This window comes from Felis catus, chromosome A2, assembly GCF_018350175.1.
Source record: "Felis catus isolate Fca126 chromosome A2, F.catus_Fca126_mat1.0, whole genome shotgun sequence".
NCBI classification, from domain to species: domain Eukaryota; kingdom Metazoa; phylum Chordata; class Mammalia; order Carnivora; family Felidae; genus Felis; species Felis catus.
The window spans coordinates 95,666,972-95,680,722 of NC_058369.1; the positions used below are offsets into that span (position 1 = coordinate 95,666,972).

At 36.0% G+C, this 13,751-nt stretch overlaps 1 protein-coding gene across 5 annotated transcripts in view; it reads right to left on the reverse strand.

Moving 5' to 3' along the window:
- The window catches only part of CYP51A1 (cytochrome P450 family 51 subfamily A member 1), a 56,102-nt gene that overhangs the window by 26,308 nt on the left and 16,043 nt on the right, over positions 1 to 13,751 (reverse strand). For 3 of the 5 annotated variants that reach the window (XM_006929172.5, XM_006929174.4, XM_019825448.2), the window contains exon 2: positions 3,353 to 3,490. The exons of the other annotated variants lie outside the window; for them this stretch is intronic. The gene's annotated coding sequence lies outside the window, so the exon portion shown is untranslated. The remainder of the gene's footprint in view (positions 1 to 3,352; positions 3,491 to 13,751) is intronic. 5 annotated transcript variants of the gene reach the window in all.

The following is a 13,751-nucleotide window of genomic DNA, read 5'->3' on the forward strand; positions in this document are numbered from 1 at the left end:
AACCAGATCCAACAATAAATTAAAAGAATTATTCACCACAACCAAGTGGGATTTATTCCTGAGATGCAGGACTGGTTCAATATCCACAAAACAATCAATAAATACATTACATCAATAAAATAAAAGACAAGAACCACATGATCCTCTCAATAGATGCAGGAAAGCATTTGACAGAATACAGCATCCTATCTTGATAAAAGCCCTCAAGAAAGTAGGGCTAGAAGGATGATACCTCGAGATCATAAAAGCCATATATGAAAGACCCACTGCTAATATCATCCTCAATGGGGAAAAACTGAGAGCTTTCCCACTAAGGGCAGGAACAAGACAGGGATGTCCACTCTCACCACTGTTATTCAACATAGTATTGGAAGTCTTAGCCTCAGCAATCAGACAACACAAAAGAATAAAAGCATCCAAATCAGCCAGGAGGAAGTCAAACTTTCACTCCTTGCAGATGACATGACACTCTGTATGGAAAACCCAAAATACTGCTACAACCAAAACACCAAAAACACCAAAAACTGCTACAACTGATCCATGAATTCAGCAAAGTTGCATGATATAAAATTAATGCACAGATATCAGATGCATCCCTATACACCAATAATGAAGCAACATAAAGAGAAATCAAGGCATTGATACCATTTACAGTTACACCAAAAACCATAAAATACCTAGGAATAAACATAACCAAAGAGGTGAAAAATCTATACGCTGAAAATTATAGAAAGTTTATGAAAGAAATTGAAGAAGGCACAAAAAATGGAAAAATACTCCATACTCCTGGATTGGAAGAATAAACATTGTTAAAACATCGATACTACCCAAAGAAATCTACATATTCCATGCAATACCTATCAAAATAACACCAGCATTCTTCACAGAGCTAGAACAAACAAGCCTAAAATTTGTATGGAACCAGAAAAGACCCCAAGTAGCCAAAGCAATCTTGAAAAAGAAAACCGAAGCTGGAAGCATCACGCTCCTGAACTTCAAGACTTATTACAAAGCTGTAATCATCAAGACAGTATGGTACTGGCACACAAACAGACACTCAGATCAATGGAACAGAATAAAGAACCTAGAAATGGACCCACAAGCATATGGCCAACTAATCTCTAATAAAGCAGGAAAGAATATCCAGTGGAATAAAGACAGTCTCTTCAGCAAATTGGTGCTGGGAAAACTGGACAGCGACATGCAGAAAAATGACCTGGGCCACTTTCTTACACCATACACAAAAATAAACTCAAGATAGATGAAAGGAAGTCATCAAAATCATAGAGGAGAAAGCAGACAAAAACTCTTTGAATTTGGCCACAGCAACTTCTTACTCAACACGTCTGCGGAGGCAAGGGAAACGAAAGCAAAAATGAACAATTGGGACCTCATCAAAATAAAAAGCTTCTGCACAGCAAAGGAAACAATCAGCAAAACTAAAAGGCAACCTACAGAATGGGAGAAGATATTTGCAAATGACAGATCAGATAAAGGGTTAGTATCCAAAATCTATAAAGAACTTATCAAACTCAACACCCAAAAAACAAATAATCCAGAGAAGAGATGGGCAAAAGACATGAATAGACACTTCTCCAAAGAAGACATCCAGATGGCCAACCGACACATGAAAAATTGCTAAACATCACTCCTCATCAGAATTGAGAGGAGGAAATACAAATCAAAACCACAATGAGATACCAACTCAACCTGTCAGAATGGCTAATCTTAACAACTCAGGCAACAACAGGTGTTGGCGAGGATGAAGAGAAAGAGGATCTCTTTTGCACAGCTGGTGGGAATGCAAACTGGTGCAGCCACTCTGGAAAACAGTATGGAGGTTCCTCAAAAAATTAAAAATAGAACTACCCTACAATCCAGCAATTGCACTACTAGGTATTTATCCAAGAGATACAGGTGTGCTGTTTCGAAGGGGCACATGTACCCCAATGTTTATAGTAGTGATATCGACATAGCCAAACTATGGAAAGAGCCCAAATGTCCATCGATGGATGAATGGATAAAGAAGATGTGGTATATATATACAATGGAGTATTAATCAGCAGTCAAAAAGAATGAAATCTTGCAATTTGCAACTACATGGATGGAACTGGAGGGTATTATGCTAAGTGAAATTAGTGAGAGAAAGACAAATATCATATGACTTCACTCATATGAGGACTTTTAAGACACAGAACAGATGTACACAAGGGAAGGGAAACAATAATATAAAAACAGGGAGGGGGACAAAACATAAGAGACTTTTATTTATTCTTGAGGGGGAGAGAGCCAGAGTGAGTGGGGGAGGGGCAGAGAGAGAGGGAGTCACAGAATCCAAAACAGGTTCCAGGCTCTGAGCTGTCAGCACAGAGCCTGATGTGGGGCTCAAACTCACAAGCTGTGAGATCATGACCTGAGCTGAAGTCAGACGCTTACCCAACTGAGCCATCCAGGCACCCCAAGAGACTCCTAAATATAGAGAACAGAGGGTTACTGGAGGGGTTGTGGGAGGGGGCGATGAGCTAAGTGGATAAGGGGCATTAAGGAATCTACTCCTGAAATCATTGTTGCACTATATGCTAACTCACTTGGATATAAATTAAAAAAATTTTTCTTTAATTAAAAAAGGGGTGCCTGGTAGACTCAGTTGGTTAAGTGTCTGACTCTTGGTTTTGGCTCAGATCATGATCTCGTGGTTTTGTGAGCTCAGGCCCTGCATCAGGCTGAGCTGGCAGCCCAGAGCCTGCTTGGGATTCTCTCTCTCCCTCTCTGCCCCTTCCCCACTCACACTGCCTCTGTGTCTCTCAAAATAAATAAATAAACTTAAAAACTTTTTTAAAAAAAATTTTTAAAAATGACCTAAACTGATTATCAGATTTATAAGCTTTATTTATCCCAATGTAGTGTGGAGACTCATATTTTTCACTACAGAAATATGGTTTGATAATGGTACCCTGGTATCCCAGGTTCTGCCGAAGGTGTTAAATGTGCAGAATCTGTATGTCTTTCATTTTTAAGATGTGAAAAACTCAGATGGCAAAAATAATCTATTTTGAGGGTCTCAGATACAGATCATGGACTTGTAATTCCTTCTCTATGTGATTTGACAAAAAATTTCTCAGTTTATTTCCTAGTTTCAAGAAGAACCCTTCCTGTATGCACAGGAATATTGTCTCAGATTTCAACTCCTCTCCCCAGGACCATATTACCAGAATGCATCACACCAGGCCTAATATCGTCTCAAGAAATACATAAATATAATAAAAGAAGTGGCTATTTTCTAAAGCACATAATTCAAAATATGAGGGTTTTTTTTTTTTTTGGCTTAGACAACAGAATTTAATATTCTCACAGTTCTGGAGGTTGGAATTCCCAGATCAAGGTGCTAGCTGATTCAGTTCCTGACAAGAGCTCTTTCCCTGGCTTATAGACAGTCATCTTCTCGCTGTGTCCTCACATGGTGGAGAGAACTCTGATGTCTCTTCCTCTTCTTATATGGATGACACCACATAAAACAAACAAAAAACAACAAACAAACAAACAAACAAAAAGGATGACATCAGCCTTGGATTAGGGCCCCTCCATTATGACCTATTTTAACCTTTATCAGTTCCTTACAGGCCCTATCTCTGCATATAGTCACATAGGAGTTAAGGGCTTCAACATATGAATTTTGTCTTCATTACTGTACCTTTCTTATAAGTTTGAAATTGGGAAATATGAGTTTTCCAGCTTGGTTATTAATTTTTAGGACTGTTTTGGTTTTTCTGTGTCCCTCAAATTTTTATATGAATTTTAGGATCAGCTTATCAATTTCTTTAAAAAAAGCCAGCTATCCTTTGATCGGGATTACATTGAATCTGTGGATCAGTTTGGGGAGTATTACCATCTTAACAACATGAAGTCTTATAATCCATGAACAGCGATGTCTTTCCATTTATTTAAGTCTTCTTTAATTTCTTTGAATGATGTAAAGTGTTCTGTTCATCAGCCTTCCACTTCTCTTGTTAAATGCATTTTTAAGTATTTTATTTGTATGACATTATACATGGATACATGGTGTTATACATGGGATAATTTTTCTCTTTTTTTTTCTTGTTTTTTTTCTTTCTTTCTTTCTTTCTTTTTTTTTTTTTTTGAGAGAGAGAGAGAGGGAGAGAGAGAGAGAGAGAGAGCGAGCCCATGCATGCCAGTAGGGTAGGGGCAAAGGGAGGGAGAGAAAATCTTAAAGCAAGCTGCATGCCCAGCACAGAGCTGACACAAGGCTCAATCTCAGGACCAACCATGAGATCATGAACTGAGCCAAAATCAAGAGTCAGACACAACTGAGACACCCAGGCACCCCACATAGGATAATTTTCTTAATTGCATTTTAGATTGTTCATTATAACTGTATAGAATTACAGCTGCTTTTTGTAAATTGATCTTGTATCCTGCTACCTTACTGAACTCACTTACTAGTTCTAATAGGTTTTCAGTAGTTCATTGGGATTTTCTATATACAAGATTATGCCATCTGCATATATAATTTTATTTTTTCCTTTCCAGTATGATTTCTTTTTTTTTTTTTTCCTAATTGTCATGGCTTGAAACTCCAGCACAATGTTGAATAGAAATGGTAAGAACAGACACCCCTGATGATGCTAGCTGTGAGTTTTTTGGTAGATACTCTTTATCAGATTGAGTTAATTCCCTTCTATTATTAGTTTGTTGAGTGTTTTTATCTTGCAGGGGTGTTGCATTTTTTTCAAATGACTTTTCTATGTCTACTGAGCTGATCATGTGGCTTTTGTCCTTATTAATATATCATATTGCATTGATTTTCATTTGTTGAGCCAACCTGGTCATGGTATATAATTATTTTTGTATGTTGCTGGATTTGATTTGCTTGTATTTTGATGAGGATCTTTGCATCTGTATTCATAAGGAATATTGACTGCCCTTTTCTTAGGATGTCTTTGTTTGGTTTTGGTATCAGGATAATACTGGCCTCATAGAGGTCATTTGGATCTAATAATTTAATTTGCTGTTTTTTGTTTTGATTATTGTAGGCTTTCTGTGCTGAGGATCAGCCTAAGGTTTAAACTTAATGTCTTTTCTGAGTCTTTCCTTGGGGGTTGCTCACTTTCTGATTTTCCTTGTATGTGCAATTGTTTTTGAATGTCCTGGTCTTTAATGTCTGGCTCCCAAAAGAGGAAAAAGAAAAATGAAGGGAGAAGGGAAGGGCACTAGCCCTTTAAATCCCAGAGAAGTCACTTCAGCCTGAGGGGGAGGGTCTTGCAATATCTAGGAGAGGTGCAATAATGGTCACCTATTTATTGACTACACCTCTCTATTTAGAAGCAGCAGTCAGCCAGAAGAGCTCAGATATCTAATATTTGGAGGGCAGGGTCCTTTTTTTGCCCATTCTGGCTCCTGCAGGTTGTGTGCAGACTGCTCCTGGAACATGTGCACAACTGCCTGTGAGGGGATTGGGATGGGGAATGGTAAATACACAGGCTATTTTATTTTATTTTAATTCCAGTATAATTAACATATAATATTATATTAGCTTAAGGTATACAATATAGTTATTCAACAATTCATAAATTAGTCACTGTTCATCAAGATAAGTGTACTTTTATTCCCCTTCATCTATTTCACCCATATATATATATATATATATATATATATATATATATATATATATATATGGTAATATATATGGTATATATGGTATCCATATCCTTGCCAGTGCTGGTTGTTTCTTGTGTTTTTTATTTTAGCCATCCTGACAGGTCTGAAGTGATATCTCATTGTGGTTTTGATTTGCATTTCCCTAATGATTAGCGATGTTGAGCATTGTTTCACGTGTTTGTTGGCCATGTGTATTCATGTCTTCTGCCCATTTTCTAATTGGATTGTTAGTTTTTTTGGTGTTGGGTTGCATCAGTTCTTTGTACATTTTGGATACTAATCTTTCATTGGATGTGTCATTTGCAAATATCTTCTCCCATTTAGTAGGTTGTCTTTTTGTTTTGTTGATATTTCATTGACTGTGCAGAAACTTTCTATTTTGATGTAGTCCCATTAGTTTATTTTTGCTTTTATTTCCCTTTCCTCAGGAGACACATCTGGAAAAATATTGTACTGGCCAATGTCAGAGAAATTACTGCCTGTGCTCTCTTCTAGAATTTTTATGCTTTCAGATCTCACATTTAGGTCTTCAATCCATTTTTAGTTTATTTTTGTGTATAGTGTAAGAAAGTGGTCCTGTTTCATTCTTTTGCATCTAAATGTCCTGTTTTCCCAACACCACTTATTGAAGAGACATTCTTTTTCCCATTAGATATTTTTGCTTTCTTTGTCAAAGATTAATTGACCATATAATTGTGGGTTCATGTCTGGGTTCTCTATTCTGTTCCATTGATATGTGTGTCTATTTTTGTGCTACTAACGTACTCTTTTGGTTACTACAGCCTTGTAGTATATCTTTAAATCTGGGATTGTGATACCTCCAGTTTTGTTTTTCTTTTTCAAGATTGCTTAGGTATTCAGGGTCTTTTGTAGTTCCATACAAATTTTTGGATTGTTTGTTCTAGTTCTGTGAAAAAGGTATTTTGATAGGGATTACGTTAAATCTGTAGATTGCTCTGGATAGTATGGACATTTTAACAGTATTTCTTCTTCCAATCCATGAGCATAGAATATCTTTCCATTTGTTTGTGTGATCTTCAATTTCTTTCATCAGTGTTTCATAGTTTTCAGAGTACAGGTCTTTCACCTCCCTAAGTTTATTCCTAGTTATTATTTTTGATGTAACTGCAAATGAGATTGTTTTCTTGATTTTTCTTTTTGCTGTTTCATTATTAGTGTATAGAAATGCAACGAATTTCTGTATATTTCGTATTCAGCAATTTTACTGAATTCATTTATCAGTTCTGATTGTTTTTTGGGGCAGTCCTTAGGCTTTTCTATATGTAGTATCATATCATCTGCAGATAGTGAAAGTTTTACTTCTTCCTTACCAATTTGAATGCCTTTTATTTCTTTTTCTTGTCTGATTGCTGTGGCTAGGACTTCCAGTACTATGTTGAATAGAAGTGGTGAGAGTGGACATCCTTGTCTTGTTCCTGACCTTACAGGAAAATCTCTCAGTTTTTCACCATTGAGTGTGATGTTAGCTGTGGGTTTTTCATATATGCCTTTATTATGTTAAGTATGTTTTCTCTAAACCTACTTTATTAAGAGTTTTTATCATGAATAGGATGCTGCACTTTGTCAAATGCTCTTTCTACATATATTGAAATCATCATATAATTTTTATTCTTTCTCTTATTGATGTGATGCCTCATATTGATTGATTTACAAATATTGAAACATCCTTGCATCCCAGGAATAAGTCCCAATTGGTCACGGTGAATGATTTTTTAATGTATTATTGGATTCAATTTGCTACTATTTTGTTGAAGATTTTTGCACTTATGTCCATCATAGATACTGGCTATAGTTCTGTTTTTTGTAGTGTCTTTATCTGGTTTTGGTATCAGGGTAATACTGGCCTCAATACATAGGCAGTTTTAAAAGCTAACATATTATAAATTTGGTTTGTAACTCTATATTTTTCTATATATTTAAGACATTAATGCCTTTAAAAGAATTATTAAGTTATGTTTGGGGCACACATTGTATAATTTTGTGACATAACAACCAAAGGGACAGAGCTGTAAAGAAGCAGAGTTTTGTATGTTATTGAAGTTAAGGTTGCATAAATTCAAATTAGTGTTACAACTTCGGCATGTTAAACGTAATCCCCATGGTAACCACAGAGAAAAAATAGCTATGAAATACACATGAAAGTAAATAAGAAGGGAATTTAAAGAGTTCACTGCAAAAAAAAAAAAAAAAAAAATCAGCCAAGCACAAAAGAAGACTGCAAGGCAGGTAATGAAGGTCAAAAATGTTATATGGCATATAGAAAACATACAGCACAAGGACAGAAGTTAAATCCTCCATCAGTAATTACTTTAACTATAAATGAATAAGAGAGTCACAAAAACACAAAAACATATGATTCCACTTATATGAAGTACTTAGTGTAGTCAGAATCCTAGAGACAGAAAGAATGGTGGTTGTTGGGACTGGAGGGAAGGAGAAATGGGGAGTTATTGTTTAATTAGAGTTTCAGTTTTGTAAGACAAAAGTTATGGAGATGATGGTAATGATAATTGCATAACATTATAAATATATTTAACAGCATACTTAAAAATAACTAAGATAGTAAACTTTGTTGTGTATTTTACTGCAATAAAAATTTTGAGGGGCGCCTGGGTGGCTCAGTCAGTTGATTGTCCGACTTCAGCTCAGGTCATGATCTCGCACTCCATGAGTTCGAGCCCCGTGTCGGGCCCTGTGCTGACAGCTCAGAGCCTGGAACCTGTTTCGGATTCTGTGTCTCCCTCTCTCTCTGCCCCTCTCCTGCTCATGCTCTCTCTTAATGTCAAAAATGAATAAATGTTAAAAAAATTTTTTTAAATAAATACAAAAAATTTTTGAAAAAAAAATGTTTAATGCAGCAATGGCTATGAAAGCCAAGTATTGGAAGCAACCTAAATATCAACTGCCTAACATTTTTAGACCAAGACGATCCTTGAATAAGATGGGTTTGAACTGCGTGGGTCCACTTATATATAGATTTTTTTTGATAAATACAGTACTGAAAATGTATTTTCTATTCTTTATGATTTTCTTAATAACATTTTATTTTCTCCTAGTTTACTTTATTGTAAGAATACAATAAAGTACAATAAAGAATACAATAAAGTACCTATAATATACAAAATATGTATTACTCAACTGTTTATGTTATTGGTAAGGCTCCTGCTCAACAGTAGGCTATTAGTAGTTAAGGTTTGGGGGAGTCAAAGTTATATAAAGGGACTCCTGGGTGGCTCAGTCATTCAAGTGTCCGACTTTGGCTCAGGTCATGTCTCACAGTTTGTGAGTTCAAGCCCCACGTCAGGCTCTGTGCTGACAGCATGGAGCCTGGAGCCTGTTTCGTATTCTGTGTCTCCCTCTCTCTCTGCCTCTCCCCCGTTTGTGCTCTGTCTCTCTGTCTCTCTCTCCCAAAAATATAAGCATTAAAAATATTTTTTAATTAAAAAAAAGTTATATACAGATTTACAACTGCCTGGAGGGTCAGTGCTCCAACTTCGCATTGTTCAAGGGTCAACTGTACTTTATTACTATATTTCATAATGGAACATTAAACAACAGATGGAATGCTTACCAAAATATAATTATGAAGATCATATAGAAAAGTGGGGAAATATAAAATTTTAATATATATTAATAGTTGCTAATTACAAAAACATATGTGCTAGAAATTGGTTTTTTTTTTTGCATTTAATCCATTATATACACTAAATCTTCACCACAGCATGACACTTTAGGAATTTTTTTATCAGAAGAGAAAATCAAGAGGGGTGCCTGGGTGGCTTAGTCGGTTAAGCAGCCGACTTCGGCTCAGATCATGGTCTCACAGTTTGTGATTTCAAGCCTGCGTCGGGCCCTATACTGACAGTTCAGAGCCTGGAGCCTGCGTTGGATTCTGTGTCTCCTTCTCTCTCTGCCCCTCCCCTGCTCATGATTGCTCTCTCTCTCTCTCTCTCTCTTTCAAAAGCAAATAAACATTAAAAAAATTTTTTTTAAAAAAGAGAAAATCAAGGGACAGATTAAATGACTTTCACAAGACCAAGGAGTTAATTAGGGATGCAAAATAGTTTGGTTCCAAAGTCCAGTATTTTACTGTACTGCTATTATGTAAAACAAACTATATGCATATGTTATAAACTCGAAGGTAAAAGATAACATGCAAACATTAAATTGGCTATGTTAAGAGAATAGGATCATGTGACTTAATTTTTACTCTTTAAAAAAAATTTCTTTTAATGTTTTTATTTATTTTTGAGAGAGCAAGAGAGAGACAGACAGAAGATGAGTGGGGGAGGGGCAGAAAGAGGGAGACAATCTGAAGAAGGCTCCAGGTTCTGACCTGTCAACACAGAGCCCAATGCAGGGCTCGAACTCCAAGATCTTGACCTGAGCTGAAGTCAGATGCTTAACTGACTGAGTCACCCAGGTGCCCCCATTTTTACCCTTTTTGTAGCATGTACTCATTGAGAAAAAAGTGGAAAATACAAATGAGCAAAAAGAAAATTAAAGTTAACTGTCATCTCAGTCCCCCTAGATTTAATCACTGTTACGTTGTTTCCTATTTAAAAACTTCTTTTACTGTTATTTCACCATGTTTTCTAATTAGAATAATAAAATAGATGCATACTACACATGATAATAAGCCAAGGTAAACAGTGGAAAATTCAGTTATAGTTTCCTCAAGGAGCATAATAGACAGTCATAAAGATTAACAGGGCTTACAATGTTTAAATGTTAAACAGAACTCTATTAATAGCTGGTATTTATTAATCATCTATATGTGAAGCACTTTTCTTTTTTTAAATTTTATTTAATGCTTATTCATTTTTGAAAGAGAGAGACAGAGCACAAGCAGGGGTGGGGGCGGACAGAGAGGGGGACACAGAATCTGAGGTAGGCTCCAGGCTCTGAGCTGTAAGCACAAAGCCTGACACGAACCGCGAGATCATGACCTGAGCCGACGTTGGACACTCAACTGACTGAGCCACCCAGGCAGCCCATTGAAGCACCTTTCTTTTGATGACTCTAGAGAAAGTTTCAGCAGCCTCTCAGTTTTTCTAATCCCTCCTTTAATTCTGCCAATAAGGAGGAATGCTAATATAAATGAAAAGGAAGGTAAGGGTATTTACTGAATCATAAAACCCTTACAAATTTCTCTTCCAAGACTTTGGCACGAGGACAGTCCTGCATCTGCTCTTGCTTAGGCTACTCCTATGGTTAGGGTAGGTTAACTGCTACAACAAAACACCCCAAAACCTCAGACTCTCAGTAAGTTTCTCACTTATGTAACAGTACAAAATAGCCATGCCTAGTTGAGGAGCTGTGTTACAAAACAGGACTTCCAGTTAGGGAATGGAATGTCTGTTTAGAAGCTAGGTCTGGAAACAGCTTAATCATTTCTGCCTGTTTCATTAGTGAGAATTCAATCACAGTAGACCCACATAACCACAGGGGATGTTTAGAAATGTAGTCTCGTAACATGCCAAGAAGGAAAAGAAAATGGGATTTGTTGTAGAGGTAAGTGGTAACAGTAACTACATATGTCTTAGGCTGGCCTGGGAGGAGTGGATGGATTATGCTATGTTCTAGGTTTAGGATGAACAATTTCCTTTTGCTGGTATTCTTTAAATTTGTCTTTCTTCATCATCAGAATTTGAAAATAAGGTTAGGGATAAAAGAAACTACTCACTTGTTTTGTTTATAATCCACTAAAATATATCAGTCCAAGATGTAGGCTCAGTACAAACCAAGCTAATTGGATTCCTTTTCTAGAATATCTAGATACAAAGAAATAAATCAACTTTTTTTTAATGAGCTACCAAAAGGATGTCTCTGTGACATCCTTTGTCACAGAGAAGAGCCCAAGAAAATGAGGCTAAAACATAGACTCTGAGTCAAACGAAAAGCAAAGAATCCTGATACTGCTCAGTTTCTCACGTAGTCGTGAAATAAAAATAGAAGGCGCTCCGTCTCATTCTTTAGGGAAAAAAAATATTTTAAAAAATATTAACTTTCTCTTTAAGAATGAAAGTTAGCTTCTTACCAGTAAAATTTGTTAGCTAGATAGAAAGCCAAAAGAAACACATTTTTGTTTAACAACTTACTTTTCACAAGATAAAAATTTTCTTTGTGAAAATAAAGTTACTAGTTTACTTTTCTGTTACACAAATGAAGACTTTAAAGATTTTATTGCTTCAAATGTTTGTGAAAAATTATTTACCTAATTTAAAAAGTCACAAAATAATAATTCTGAAAATTAGATAGTTTTACATTGTATCTGTTTGTGTAAATTATGCAACAGTAAGCCTCAGCTTTTTTTTTAATGCATTGAACTCTAGAAACTACAGTTTTAACTATTTTGTTCTCTTCCTACTACAAGTAAAAATTTAATGAAATGATTTTAAACAGTTTTTGCCCCTAGAACCCAAACACAATGCAATGTGTTTTGTTTCATTAAACTTTTCTTCCTCACAGTTAACTCAAAGTTAGTTTCACCTAGGTCTTCTCTGGCTTCAGTTACATGAGCAAGGTTTTTGTTTTTGTGGTTTTGTTTTGTTGTTGTTGTTGTTGTTGTTGTTGTTGTTGTTGTTGTTTTTAGGTTAAGTAGATAAGGTTTCTGTCCTTTGCAATGGAAAGAATTTTGACGAAACAGCACTTGCTTGATCTCATTCTCCATTCATAGGGCCTTCTTCAAGTCATCAGAGGGTGACTGGGACAAAGCAGGATTCTAGATGTTGAATCTCAGACAAGCAGCATCACGCAATTTCAAAATGACTGGCAGCCTTTTTTTTTAATCCCCACAATAATCCTGCAAAATATTGTTACCCCATATAGTATTCTTAATGTCCTCCTCAAATCTCCTAGATATGTCCTATTCATGTTATAGATAATGTTGTCCTAATGTATGTACCTGTAACTTTCCAACTTAACAGCTGTCTCTTGGCTAGCCTGGGTTGGCCAGAAGTGCTGTGGAATCCCTAGAAGTAGCCATGATGAAAGAGAGTTAAGAAATTAAGTACCATTCTGTACTCATACAACCATTCTGTTTTTCACTTTCAGTATTCAATAAGTTACATGAGATATTTAACACTTTGTTATAAAATAGGCTTTGTGTTAGATGATTTTGCCCAACTGTAGGCTAATGTAAGTATTCTGTGCACATTTAAGGTAGGCTAGGGTAAACTATGATGTTCAGTAGATTAGCTGTGTTAACTACTTCTTTTAAATTAAATTTTTAATTTTAATTCCAGTATTGTTAACATACAGTGTTATATTAGTTTCAGGTGTGAAGTATAGTGATTCAACAATTCTGTTCATTACTCAGTGCTCTTCATAATAAGTGTACTCTTTAATCCCCATCAGTTATTTTACTGATCCCTCACCCAACTCCCCTCTGGTAGCCATCAGTCTGTTTCTTGGTGGGGATGGGGGGAGAAAAGGGTCTGTTTCTTGGTCTGTCTCTCTTTTTCCTTTACTCATTTAGTTTCTTAAATTCCACATATGAGCAAAATTATAGGGTATTTGCCTTTCTCTGATTTATTTAGCTTAGCATTATGCTCTCTATCTCCATCCATGTTGTTGCAAATGATAAGATTTCATTCTTATTGGGGTGCCTGGGTGGCTCAGTCGGCTGAGCATCCAACTCTTGATGTCTCCTCAGGTCAAAATCCCAGCGTCACAAGATCAAGACCCACATTGGGCCCCACCCTGAGTGTGCAGCCTGCTTGAGACTCTCTCTCCCTCTTCCCATCTTCCCCACTCATTCTCTTTCTCTCTCTCTCCAAACTAAAAAAAAAAATTAAGACTTTATTCTTTTTTATGGCTGAATAATATTTTATTGTGTATAGATACCACACCTTCCTTATCCATTCAACAAAACTAAAAGGCAGCCTACTGAATAGGAGAAGATATTTGCAAATGACATATCCAATAAAAAGTTAGTATTCAAAATATATAAAGAACTGATACAACTCAACATCCAAGTAAACAAATAAACCAGTTAAAAAATAGGTGGGAGACATGAACAGACATTTCTTGAAGGAAGACATACACATGGG